Source organism: Mytilus galloprovincialis, chromosome 6 (genome assembly GCF_965363235.1).
Source record: "Mytilus galloprovincialis chromosome 6, xbMytGall1.hap1.1, whole genome shotgun sequence".
Classification (NCBI taxonomy): Eukaryota; Metazoa; Mollusca; class Bivalvia; order Mytilida; family Mytilidae; genus Mytilus; species Mytilus galloprovincialis.
The window spans coordinates 52,903,775-52,917,539 of NC_134843.1; the positions used below are offsets into that span (position 1 = coordinate 52,903,775).

The following is a 13,765-nucleotide window of genomic DNA, read 5'->3' on the forward strand; positions in this document are numbered from 1 at the left end:
TCGCCCCTTTTACAGTCTTGTGAACTCTGTCTCTCTCGTGCTACTGAGATATCGTGGCGTCAATCGACAACTCTGCGACAGATTTTATCCATCAGATCACACGCAGTGATGGTGATACAAGTTTGAAAATACATTCTGTATATATAATTCGTCTGAACATCAGCTCAACAATGTTATATCTGTAAATTTGGAAAGAAAATTTTTCGTACTTCCTTTCTCGGGATTCGTATTCATGCTAATGAAATATCGTGGCACCAAGTCGCCTTTCACTGTGCCCGTCGCGCTAGAACACTTGACCACATAGTCTCTACAAAAATAAATATATATCTGATGACAGGTTAATTATAATTTCTCTTTTCTTACAAACTGCAATATTTACTTGACCATCTGTCTGAAAACACTGGACGAGTTCATGTTATTTTCATATATGTATCAACACGAATGAAAGATTCAAGTTTGTTTTTTTCACACACATTTCGTTATTTTAAGAATGGTAACATTATTGAAGTAGCGCATGCTTCATAAAATTGAACAACATTAAGGATCATGCATTTTCATTCTTTGAACAAGATATCATATCAAACATTGTCGAAGAAAAACATTACAATATATTTAATCTTTTATCATTCCATATAATTCAATTGAAAACAGGGTGTGAATAGAGTCAAAATATTACTGATCTGTCTTTTTTTGTATAAAAAAGTCAAGAGTTTCATGTGGTGAAGTCGAAATCATTTCTTTGGATATATTACGGACGCCATCATGGAGTTGGTTAACCATTACGGAAAATCTGTTTCAATGATGGCGAGGAACTTGTTATAGTCTTCCTAACAACAATTCCGCTCTCTTTTTCTCCGAATGTGAACTCCCACATTAGACTAATTACAAAAATGTATCACTGAATTTTAAATTCACAACACGACGGGTAAAATGTACCTTAATAGATAAATATCTGATTACACTTTTAGAGCACATGAGATCGTTCCCGGATTTTGATAGGATTCGTGTTGCTCAGTGTTTTGGTAAAGACTATGTTAGTTCCAGTGTCATATAAGTCTTGCATTACAAGTGTTCAAATCGTTACTTCTTAATATGAGGAAGGCGCTACCTTAAATGCCAGCTTTATACCAAGACAATGTCCTATATATATTGATTGGTTGCTGGTTGCTTAACGTCCAGCGGCAAATATTTCATGTATGTTCAAGAGGAATGTCCTAGGCTACAATAACATATAGTTTTTGTCTAAAATAAAATAAAAAGTTCAGATGGAAAATGTTTAGGGAATGATAAATGTTTCATTGAACTTCAAAAGGCAGGAGGGGGTATGGTATTTGTTTTTTAATAAAAAAAATATTCAATTCCCAAATTGATGAAAAAAATATCTGTTCAAGCAGAGGACAAAAAAATTATTTTGAATCCAGATCTTCACCAAAAACAATTTTATCTTTCAGATATGCAAAATAAATTTAACTCTCATATATCTAAAAACATTTAAAACTTCCAGAACCGCACAGGTATGTCTGTACACAGTAGATTTTTAGGTGAAAATATGGTTGTATTTGCCAATTTGTTATGATGAACCTAAATACTAGTGTTAAATTTGGACTAAATAATTTATATTGATGGCGCTGTCAGAAGGGCTTTGGTGAAAAAAATCCGACACGAACAAAAAACCATTCGTATTCCTGATCATTTTCAGTTAATGGGTTCTGCATCAATTTCATGTACTAATTCAGAGTCAGTTTTATGTCATTTCTTGCATATATTTTTTTGTTAGCTTACTTTTTAGCTCACCTGGCCCAAAGGGCCAAGTGAGCTTTTCCCATCACTTTGCGTTCGGCGTCCGGCTTCGTTAGCTATTACAAAAATCTTCTCCTCTGAAACTACTGGGCCAAATTAAACCAAACTTGGCCACAATCATCATTGGGGTATCTAGTTTAAAAATGTGTGGCGTGACCCCGCCAACCAACCAAGATGGCCGCCATGGCTAAAAATAGAACATAGGGGTAAAATGTAGTTTTTGGCTTATAACTCTGAAACCAAAGCATTTAGAGCAAATCTGACAGGGTTAAATTGTTTATCAGGTCAAGATCTAATGAAAATAAAAATGGAACCCAACATCCACATATTCCAACATCCTTATTTAACTCATGTCAAACATTACTTAACCTGTCTAAGGAATAAAAATATTTCATTCCTGGTGATATTTCTATTGAGAAAACTTTCTAAAAAACAAAAAAAGGAAATTCCTTTAGTTTTATCTACAAAATACAACCCATGCATAAAAAAACTGGGAAAATATATCATCAAATATTGGCATGTATTACAAAAAGATGTGATTTGCAATAAGATATTCAAAGAAAAACCTATTATAGCATATAAAAGGCACAAAAATTTAGCAGATCTGCTAACATCAACTAAAATTCGAAATTAGGAAATATAGGACAATCCCTGATGATGGCGGGCCTATATCTAAAACCCATTTTAGAATCTATAAAAATGCCGCCGAAACATTATTTTAATGTAGGATTGGATGCAAGCAATTCTATAAATTTATTCAGTCAGTTCTAGTGATTTTCTAGAATATATTAAAATATCACCAGGAATGAAATATTTTTATTCCTTAGACAGGTTAAGTAATGTTTGACATGAGTTAAATAAGGATGTTGGAATATGTGGATGTTGGGTTCCATTTTATTTTCATTGGTTATCTTGAATATTATTATAGAAAGAGATAAACTGTAAACAGCAATAATGTTCAGCAAAGTAAGATCTACAAATAAGTCAGTTGACCCCTTAAGGAGTTATTGCCCTTTATAGTCAATTTTGACCAATTTTTCGTAAATTTTTGTAATCTTTTACAAAAATCTTCTCCTCTGAAACTACTGGGCCAAATTTAACCAAACTTGGCCACAATCATTATTGGGGTATCTAGTTTAAAAATGTGTGGCGTGACCTGCCCAACCAACCAAGATGGCCGCCATGGCTAAAAATGGAACATAGGGGTGAAATGTAGATTTTGGCTTATATCTTTGAAACCAAAGCATTTGGAGCAAATTTGACATGGGTTAAATTGTTTATCAGGTCAAGATCTATCTGCCCTGAAATTTTCAGACAAATCAGACAACCAGTTGTTGGGTTGCTGCCCCCGAATTAGTAATTTTAAGGAAATTTTGCAGATTTTGTTTATTATCTTGAATATTATTATAGATAGAGATAAACTGTAAACAGCAATAATTTTCAGCAAAATAAGATCTACAAATAAGTCAACATGACCAAAATTTTCAATTGACCCCTTAAGGAGTTATTGCCCTTTATAGTCAATTGTTAACAATTTTCATAAATTTTTGTTAATTTTTGTAAATTTTTGGGAAATATTTTCCACTGTAATTACTGGGCCAAGTTCATTATAGATAGAGATAATTGTAGCAACAAGAATGTTCAGTAAAGAAAGATCTACAAACACATTACCATCACCAAAACACCATTTTGTCATGAATTTATCGGTGTCCGTTGTTAATATGCACATAGACCAAGGTGAGCGACACAGGCTCTTGAGAGCCTCTAGTCAAGTTTTTATTATATGACAGCAAAATAAAATTGAGAATGGAAATGGGAAATACAAGGATGTCAAAAATTTGCTTTCGAGTAATGCTTAATCATGTTATAGTTTTCAACAGACATATTATACATATAATACAATTATATGTCTCTGTTTTCAAGAAGACACATTTGGTTTCCAGACAATAACTTTAGTATAAGTGAATGGATCTCTATGAAATTGTGCTAGAAGGTTCAATACTCAAAAGGAAGATTAGAACTGATTTTGGGGTTATGGTACAACATTTTTGGGGATTTTTTTTACCAAAACCTTGTGTTTTTCTTAAAAAATTTACCATATTTACATTGATTATTACTTATCTAGTATATATAGATGCAACTAATACTGATTTTGCAGGAGATGAACACAAAATAGGGTGGTTTAATTATTTTATCTGTAATTTGTGCATTTTTTCCTACGATGTGTACTCCTTGATAGTATCATGATAAACAAAATATATTTGGTAAGTATATTCACAATTGACATGCGCCAGTGCGTGTCAAAAGGATTTTTTCCAGTTTAATTCCAAAACTTGCACTTGAATTTTTTTTCTCATAGAAACACATGAGTTATTTGGTAAATAAAACACTTGTCATTGTTTGAAACTTTCAGTAATAAAAATTTAGTTTAGCCTGTTTGAATGTTTCACTTATTGTGTGAAAATTTTAACAGAAAATGTACAAAACAATTGATAAAATTGCATTATCTGCAGAATTATTGATAACTTTCCTCACTATATATTCACAAGGACATATACATGTAACTAACATATATTGTTTATGCTATTCTGATCTGAGTTTTTATTCATGCATACATATATACTGACATGACTGATGCTGTTCCAAGTTGTCTTCTTTTTCTGTTTCTTGAGAAGTATTTGTTTAACCTGTTCAGTCACTATAAAGTGTTACAATTCTTATTTAGACACAACACATAAATAGTGACCAAAAAGGTACCGCTTTCACATGAGAGAATCTAGAAAAAAAATTAAATGTACACATTTTCATATTTTTGTAGGACTTACTATCATATGAAATTAAGGAGTTTAAGACTTCTGCTGAATAGAAATGTTTGAGTTCACCTGATACCAGTTTTCAAATTAGTCCATATTGAGGTTTGAAGGGTCCAAAATTAAAATATGTTTGATTTCAACTGACATAAAAAATTTGGTGTTTTTTATATGCTAAATATACATCTGTGGTCGTATCAGGCTGTGCATGGCGAAGCATTTTATTGCCTTTAGGTTTGTACTTTTTTTGTTTTGGTCATGAAAATAAATTTGTAGTTCTGTTATGAAGTTGCTAACATGAGAATACCCAAATTGCACCTATATTGTCAGTTTTTTTATACCAACTTTTTTTATGTACCAGGCAAAAGTGTATTCTGTGCTTATTTTGTAGACTATCCTTGTTTACAATATAGTTAAACCAATTTAATTTTGAGTCCATGTAGAGTCATAGAAAAATGGGTTTGAAATGACCTCCAAACAATCCATGGTACTGCCACTGTAATGAGGTCAGTACCCAAATTCCATACATCATTACATGTATGGTTAATTTCAAATCCTTAAAACTGGAATATAATCTGATGTTTTGTTTTATTTCTTCAAATATTTCAAACAATTTGACATTATTCCATGCTTCAACTATTATTTTTTGAAGAAAAGAATGCTGGTAATAAATTTAATTTGCTCATTTTAAAAAGAGGATAATTATATAACTTTACATGGTGAAAGAAAACATGTAAGATTTCTGCAGGTTTTTTTTCTGAATAGGTGCAATTTGGTAACTGTGAGTAATTTTGGTACTGTGATGTTATATACATGTAACCATAAGTGTGTATTGCTAAATATAGGTTGAAATAAGAACCTGATAGTAAGGCAGCAACCATTTGATTTTTTTTGAAAAAAAAGTTTGTTTCCAGTTTTTGGTGAAAAAAATAATTTGTTTTGGACCCGGAGAAAAAAAAAATGTTTGTTTCACCCTCAGCTGTCACTATATGTAATGCTAAAATTGAAAGAAAAAACTTGTTTTCGGTTTGTCGCTAAAAAAATAGATTGTTCTTCGCCAAAGGCGGAAAAAAAAGTTTGAACAGAAAAAAAAACCATAGCCCCCCCCCCCAGAAAATCAAATGGTTGCTGCCTAATATAGTGATAAAGTACTTGGTAGAGTGAAAATGTTTTGATCAGGTTTAAACTGATGCATAAAATATATACAGGACACTGCTGCAGCTTGAATTTTAAAGGATGTAGCCCACATACTTCCAAGTAACATGCCCTCTATATACCTATCAAAGTCATGGTATTCTCATGGGTTATCATAATCTTCCCATAAAATCCAATTTTTGACAATATGGGAGCATACAATATATACAGTACTAAATGTACTACTCAGACTCAAGTCTCCTTTTATGATTAAACTTAGAGAGAGGGAAAACAAAACAGTTTCCTTCTCCTGGGTAGATATCTGATATGTGGCATAATCAATAAAAAGATTTGTTGAGAGTTTGCCAAAGGAAGTACAGAATTAAAAGATTGTGAATTATTTGAATTTTTTTTTTTTGTTTTAAACTTTTGTTATTAAAGTTGTGATTTAGTCTGTGGGCTACCATAGGCGGATCCGGGGGGGGGGGGGGGGGGAATTGTTGATTATATAGGGAATCACTGAAGCATGACTGGAGCGCCCCATCAGCGTGCCCCCGTATGAAGTTCTGGATTTGCCGTTGGCTACATGAATAACCGTGATAACATTCAACAGTATAACCAACGTCATTATCACTGTACTTTGATGTGTGGAATTATGTGGCAGATAAACATAAGTAGTCCTGGTCAATCAGTGCACCGGAGTTTACCCCGCATGCCGCATGGTCAATATAAAAAAAAATCAGAAATGTATTGTTTGCAGAGGTTTTTTCTGTGTTCCCATGGCTGGACGGAACTTTTACGCTAAATATGTTATCGTTAATTATGATTTTGTGACTTTTAAATGAAGTACCAGTGATTATTCAAGTAATTTGTTTTGACCTCACTGATAATGGAAAGTTGAAGCAGACGAAACATGGCGTCAGATGTTGTTGTCCTAACTTCGGTAATTTCCGTGGTACAATAAAATTTAAATAAGCTACACAAGTTACCAAAATTTCTGAATTCTTGTTTTTTTAAACAAACAAAAATTCATGTCGTATTTAACATCGAAATTATTCCAATCTGTCCCGTTTTTTCAAGCTCGCGTTGAAACGTTAAATTCGGCCGCCATTAAAAAAAATTAATCGTACGAGATTTAACGAGAGTGACGAAACTTTTCAGATGGGTCGTGTAGAGAGAGTTATCGTTCTTTATTCCAAAACGATGCTTCTACCATAAGTGCCAGCTAAAGCTGGCATATAAAACAGGTGCAAAAGGCTTAGTGTTCCCTTTTGTTTGACCTATCTCAAGGCCTATTATTCTACATAAAGATAAAAGATCAATCAACTCACCAAGAATCAAATTAATATACTTGGTAAATTAAAGTAAATGAAAACTTTTCGAGGAAAATGATGTATTTTTAACACAATTGACATGATCGCTTCAGGTCAAAACTACAATATGATATTAACTTCTTGGCCAATTAATATATTTTGATTAATAATTTACTTGTCTTTGTGTTTGCTCTTCAGGATATCTGCTCGTTTTAGAAACTATCTGCTAATTCATGTGAGAAGTTGGCCTAGAAATATTAGACCAATAAACATTAATTGTGAACGTAATACGTAATGACATTTTACATTTATTATAAAATAATCTCATAAAATAAAACAGAATAAGTATTATATAACCATATTCAATAACATTTTTAATAAAGGCAACAGTAGTATACCGCTGTTCAATAGTCATATATATTAATGTCATTTATAACTTCGACAATTGCACAAATAGTGCATTAAGGTTAAGAACAAAATATTGATCTCTACTCCAAGGTCAGTAAAACTTCTTCGTGTTCTGTTTACATATGGACGTTAAAAACAACAGTACAATTCAAAATATTTAAGTTTAAACCATTTAAAACGTTGCAATTAAAGAAACAAAAAAAAAAACAAAAAACAACAACATTTGAATCTCAATGCATTATGAATCTGTAAACGTAGCTTTAAATTATAAGAAGCAAATGAATAAAAATAGATAGATAGTACAATTTGTTACATGTACATGAAATACAATATATAACCATTTGAAATATAAGTATTTGATTAACGTGTATATCTATACCAACCAGCCTTTAAAGGCTTACGATGCACTGTCATTTATGTACGAAAAATATAATGAATAAATTTCAAATCCATTAATCCTTATATCCTATCTGAAGCTTAATTCTTATTAAATACAACGTAGTTTCAACATGTCAGTTGTATTTAATAATTAAATGAGAAAATAAAGATGAAAGTAACATAATAATTCATTTATATATAAAAAGGGAAAATGAGGTGGACGATAATAAAAAGACTTTCAACGCTCATACGTCGATGAAAACTAACATTCCAATGAGACTTGTTGTATTCCTAAAACATCAGTAATATCTTAAAAACAGACATGCAACAACGTTAACTTTATATTTGAAAAATTGTCATACAACATGTGAAAGTTATTTTTCTTGATTGAAAATAGCAAATGAGACTTGATTTTTTTTAAATATTTTTTTAAGCTTAGAAGCCAATCCTTATCGCATTATTTCTCAGAATCCTGTATTAACAATGTATACAAAGACAAGTACATGTTACTTGGAACAGACTGATGATATAGTATAGAATGGAGATATGATAAATATGCATAAAGGAGAAGAGATGCACAGGTGGAAATATTCTACTAGTATATCAATTGAACTAACTGGAGAAACTCGATGAACAACGGAAAAGAGGTAATGCGCATTTATCAGGTACGTGTTTCATTCATAGGGTATAAATATAGAAGTGGTTAAATCCTGAGGGAATATTATTTAGGCGAACGTAATTTTATTTTTTATCATAATCCTTGTTCGTAAAATCAACGCAAACACCCCCTTTTTCCATGAATATTCCAAAGTTTACAGTAATCAATTAAAAAAAGATTTTAACACAAATTATCAAATTATTTTTTACAAATATATCATGCTTCCAAGGGGTATTTGCCAAAAATACCGGTTGAGAGGTACAAATTTCCAGAGCCGTTAGGCGAGGGAAATTTGATTACCTCGAAACCGGTATTTTTGGCAAATACCCCTTGTAAGCATGATATAATTGTTTAATTCCACCGAATGTTCCACCTCAGAAATTAAAGTTTATTACAATCAGGAATCGTATGAAATTTCGACTTGAATGTATAATTTTTGTATACACTGCAGCTGTGCTATTTGCGCAGTCAAATTGCATTGACCGTATAATCATTTCTTATCATTTTTTTATGTACAGTCACTGACTGTATGTATGTCTCCCTTTTTATGATAATACGCTGGTTCTCGGCTGACTACTACACTTTGTTCATCAGTTTCAGTGAAGCGTAATACAAGTGGATTCCAGTTTTATGTGACCGGTTGACAATTCTCCTTTGAGTTTTATTTATGACGTCATTCCCGGAATTTTTACATCATTCGGTCCAAATTCAATAATGATGCTTTTTATCCTAAATATTTCATCTGGAACCATATATCTAGAATGACCATGAATTTGTCATATTAGAAAAGAAATAATTCATTGAGTTATTTTTAGACATGGTATTCCCCATCTGCCATGGTATTTGCTATAGGGTATTTCCCATCTGCCATGGTATTTGCTAGCAAATACCCCGGCATATGGAATTCCCTAATGGCAAATACCCCGGCAGAGAAAAGAAAATCTCAATATATAGAAATTGGTGAAAAATACCATGGTTCTCATCCAATCAAAATACAGCATTATTACATAAGGTGGAATCAAACTTAAAATATGCATACAAAGTCGTACAGAAGAGAGGATTCCAATTTAAAGCCAAAGGTGTATCATTTATGAATGTGTATGCCCTGAGGAAAAATTGTTTAATAAAGTTTCTATTATAAACGTAGATCAATGACCTTTTAAAAACTTACTGCCATGTCAAATGGGGATGAATTAATTAAACGCATGCATCTAAATGATAAATTCATTATTTGCATGAACAATCAATCAACATTATATCAACAATTTTTTTCATATGAGACATACTTTATTTTTACAACACTTCAATCATCACATGCATATGTACAAATACAGTGTATTTTAAGCTTCTGGTAGAGTCTGAGAGAGAGAGTTAATAGAATAAAAAGCTACAACACAGTCATGTAAACAAACAACATGACCCCCTGTTATACTTGACTTTTTGTCGTTTCTATGAGCTTATGAAGGTTTTTCACGATAGAAGAGATGCATTATGTTTTCTGGTCTATGCGTCCGTCCGTTCGTTCGTTCGTTCGTCTGTTCGTCCATTCGTCCCGCTTCAGATTAAAGGTTTTGGTCAAGTTTTGACCCCAATTTCACTGTCCACTGAACATTGAACATGATAGTGCGAAGTTCAGGTTAAAGTTTTCGGTCAAGGTAGTTTTTGATGAAGTTGAAGTCCAATCAACTTGAAACTTAGTACACATGTTCCCTATGATATGATCTTTCTAATTTAACTGCTAAATTAAAGTTTTGACCCCAATTTCACGGTCCACTGAACATGGGAAATGATAGTGCGAGTGGGGCATCCGTGTACTATGGACACATTCTTGTATACCAATGTTACTCAATATCATCATGGTAATCAAAAAGTTAAATACAAATGTTGACGCGATGCACATGATGATATTGTTTCCCTCTGTGTATAACATGTATATACAAATTAAAACAAAATGTGTTTGATTAAAAAAATTGGTAAAATCAAATATATTAATAAGATTAAACTAAATCCAGTCTTTTTGTCGTTAAAGTTTAGGAAAAGTGAAGGATATGATATTAACTTTCATTGAAACAAGATCTGGCGATACACTTTGTATCGCCCGAAAGTACTGGGTGTGTTTAAAAGGAGACGATCATCTACATATGGTTAATACACTGATAAATTAACAATATCTAATTGTCGGAAATATAAAATCTATTTCTACTGGCTACGAAGCAGGAGAAAACCTCGGCGAGCTTCGCTCTTCATCCTGTTTCTAAAGCTTATACACATAAATTCTATCTTTTCCGACAATATACATATAATGTTGTTTTGTTTGGAACCACTCACGTATTGTTCATTTGGCTAACAAAACAAATCCAGTAAAAGTTGATAAAACTATCATATATAAATTGGCTAATGAAGTTAACATAAATTATGTAAGAATTCTTACATGTTTTCGTAGTTCACATATACAAAAATGTAATATACATTTATACATGTATATGAACTTGAAGCGTATTCTAACTTTTCTGTTTTAAACCAAACATGACTTTTTTATAATTTGTTTTTTTTTTTGTGTACGTTAGTCTAAAGAACAGTACGAGTAATATTCAACTGTCTTTTTCATAAAGTCTGTTTGTAGGCGTGGTATGAAAAGATAATTATGGTCTGATGACAGCAAGGAATACCATGCCCCATTGACATTTAGATAATTCTAAACAATATCACAGATAATCAAGTGCAATGCTATTTACACACTTTTGCATCAATAAAACGTTACAATATATGATTTATTTTTGAAAAGTTCACTTATAACAGTCTCCGGGACAAGTTTGCAATTCCGCTGAGTGCAAAAGTTGTCACCTTAATTTTTGGAGTTAAGTCAAAACAAAGTTGATAACTTGGTTGGTATTGGTTCCCTGATATTTGTCCTAAAATTTTTTGGATCTAGCACCACTGTTGAAAAAGTTATGCCCTTTTTTTCAACAATTTCCTCAGAGGAAAAGTACTTTTCCTCAAGGGAAATCAAATTTCCCTGAAGGAAAAAGATTTTTCCTCAAGGGAAATTGTTTTTTCCTCAAGGGAAAAAGATTTCCCTTAGGGAATTTGCTGCTAATTATTTCCTTTGAGGAAATTCTATTTCCTTTGAGGAAATTCTATTTCCTTAGAGGAAATTCTTTTTCCTTTGAGGAAATTTGCAGCTTCCAATTTTCCTTGGAGGAAATACTTTTTCCTGTGAGGAAATTTGTAGCTTCAAATTTTCCTTGGAGGAAATACTTTTTCCTGTGAGGAAATTTTTGACAAACACTTTTCCTTGGAGGAAAATTCAAGACAACAAATTTCCTCTAAGGAAATCATTGATCTTCAAATTTCCTCTAGGGAAATTTCTGAACATCAAATTTCCCTTAAGGAAATGTTTTTCCTCTATGGAAATTTCATAACAGTACAAACAGTATTAATATATTTTCTCCTAGACTGAATTATTGATACAAAAGATAATTAAAACTTTAATACTGTAATACAAATTTTCATGGTGAGTATTAAACATACAAAAACAAAAGGCTGACTGTTTAGCATGTTTAAGACAATACAATAATAAGCAAAATGCTATGAATATCATACCATTTGTGATGTTATTAATATTGTGCTCATATTTGCATATTAAATAAAATAAACACTTTTCATGTCAAATTAACTTGTCTTCTGTTTCAGCTGCTGTGTATTCGACCCCCTACATAACAGTTCAGTGCATAAATAATTCAATCCACAAGACATCTTCCTTCAATTGGTTGAATAAATTTTGGCAACGTATGTTCTTCAAACATCTTCTTTGTATATTTGATATGATGGAGCCATGTACATGAATTGATAAAGCAGGTGTTTATTTCGACAACAAACATGACAAAGATACTATTTTTTTTCTTAATTTCTCCATAATCCATCAGTTAATATGAATGTAGGTTGTTACATTTTACACAATTGTGTTCTTTGATAGTACTCCATTTTGTTTATAGCAATTTTGTAGGATTTTTTCTATTTCTTTTTCCAGAAAAACACACAGTTGAGTTCATTTCACATTAATAATCCAATTAGCACATTATGTAGAAAAGTATTAACAATTAAGTTTCCTCTTCAGTATAGACCTGCAGGACCTGTTGATGATCATAAAAACCAAGATATCTGACCTATAAATACACAAAATAAAAAAAAATGTTATAAATGGAGAAAAAAACAGCAATATAAATAAGCTTATTTTATCATGTTTTAATGAACATTTTGAGAAACTTTCATTTGATATTCTTACTTGTCATGCTTATGAGTTCTCTTATTTCAGTGCTTTGTGTCCAAGATTTAATATTCGTTGTTTAGTGCCTTGCAGTGATATTTAAAGTTGAGCCACTTGCAATAGTTGTTATAGAATGTTCATATGTTGTGTTAATATTTGAACCACTGTCCTATATTATGGTCAGGTTGAGTGCTCACAGACATGAGGCCTAAATTAATATATTGTTTGTTTCCCTAATCCCTATTCTGACAAGCCAGGTGTGGGTAGGTAGGTAGGTAAATAATTTTATTTTTCCCAAAAGCCTGAATATTATCGGATGATCCGGCAAGCCCGAAAATCAGAAATGAATAAAATAATATTTGGCTTAGTTTTGACAATAAAATTTTATGAGTAGGGCCATTTTTGCAGGGTCGGTCAGGATTGGAGAAACAAACAATATTTTATATTAGGCATGATTTTTTTTTATTAATTGTTATTGACTTTGAACATGTTGAACTAAATTGGATTGTTTAAATCTTTATATGTTGAGATCTTTAATGGATGACCTATAAAGGAAGTGTTTTCTCATTATTGAAGGCAGGCCCATGATTGGCCTTTAATTTCTTGCATCCGCTTCATTGAACTCTGGTGGATAAGTCACTCATTTACCATACCACATTTTCTTATTTTTATATGAGTCATCATTCAAAGGCAATTTCTTTTATTACTGTAATTCAGAAATTATCGAAACTTTTTAGTAATGCGAATAATGTGACTGGGTGAGTATCTCAAAAATAAGAAATCATATTTTGATAACAGAAACATATATATATATATATATATATCATGTAACTATATAGATCTTTATGCAGATTTTTTTTGTAATCACAATAAGTTTTCCCTTCCCTGAAAAATCTGAATTTACAGTATATAGAAGTGGTCTTACCATTTAGGCCTTGTTGTATTCTGTTTATCTTGTTTTGCACTCATTTCTATTGTAACTGTTTATATTTTTCAT

The 13,765-nt window shown here is 31.7% G+C and overlaps 1 long non-coding RNA gene across 1 annotated transcript; it reads right to left on the reverse strand.

Moving 5' to 3' along the window:
- Positions 1 to 11,976: 11,976 nt before the first annotated feature.
- LOC143079870 (uncharacterized) lies at positions 11,977 to 13,763 on the reverse strand. Its single transcript, XR_012979512.1, has 2 exons — positions 13,694 to 13,763; positions 11,977 to 12,667 (listed from the first exon to the last, which is right to left on the reverse strand). It is a non-coding gene; the product is annotated as an uncharacterized LOC143079870 (long non-coding RNA).
- Positions 13,764 to 13,765: the final 2 nt, after the last annotated feature.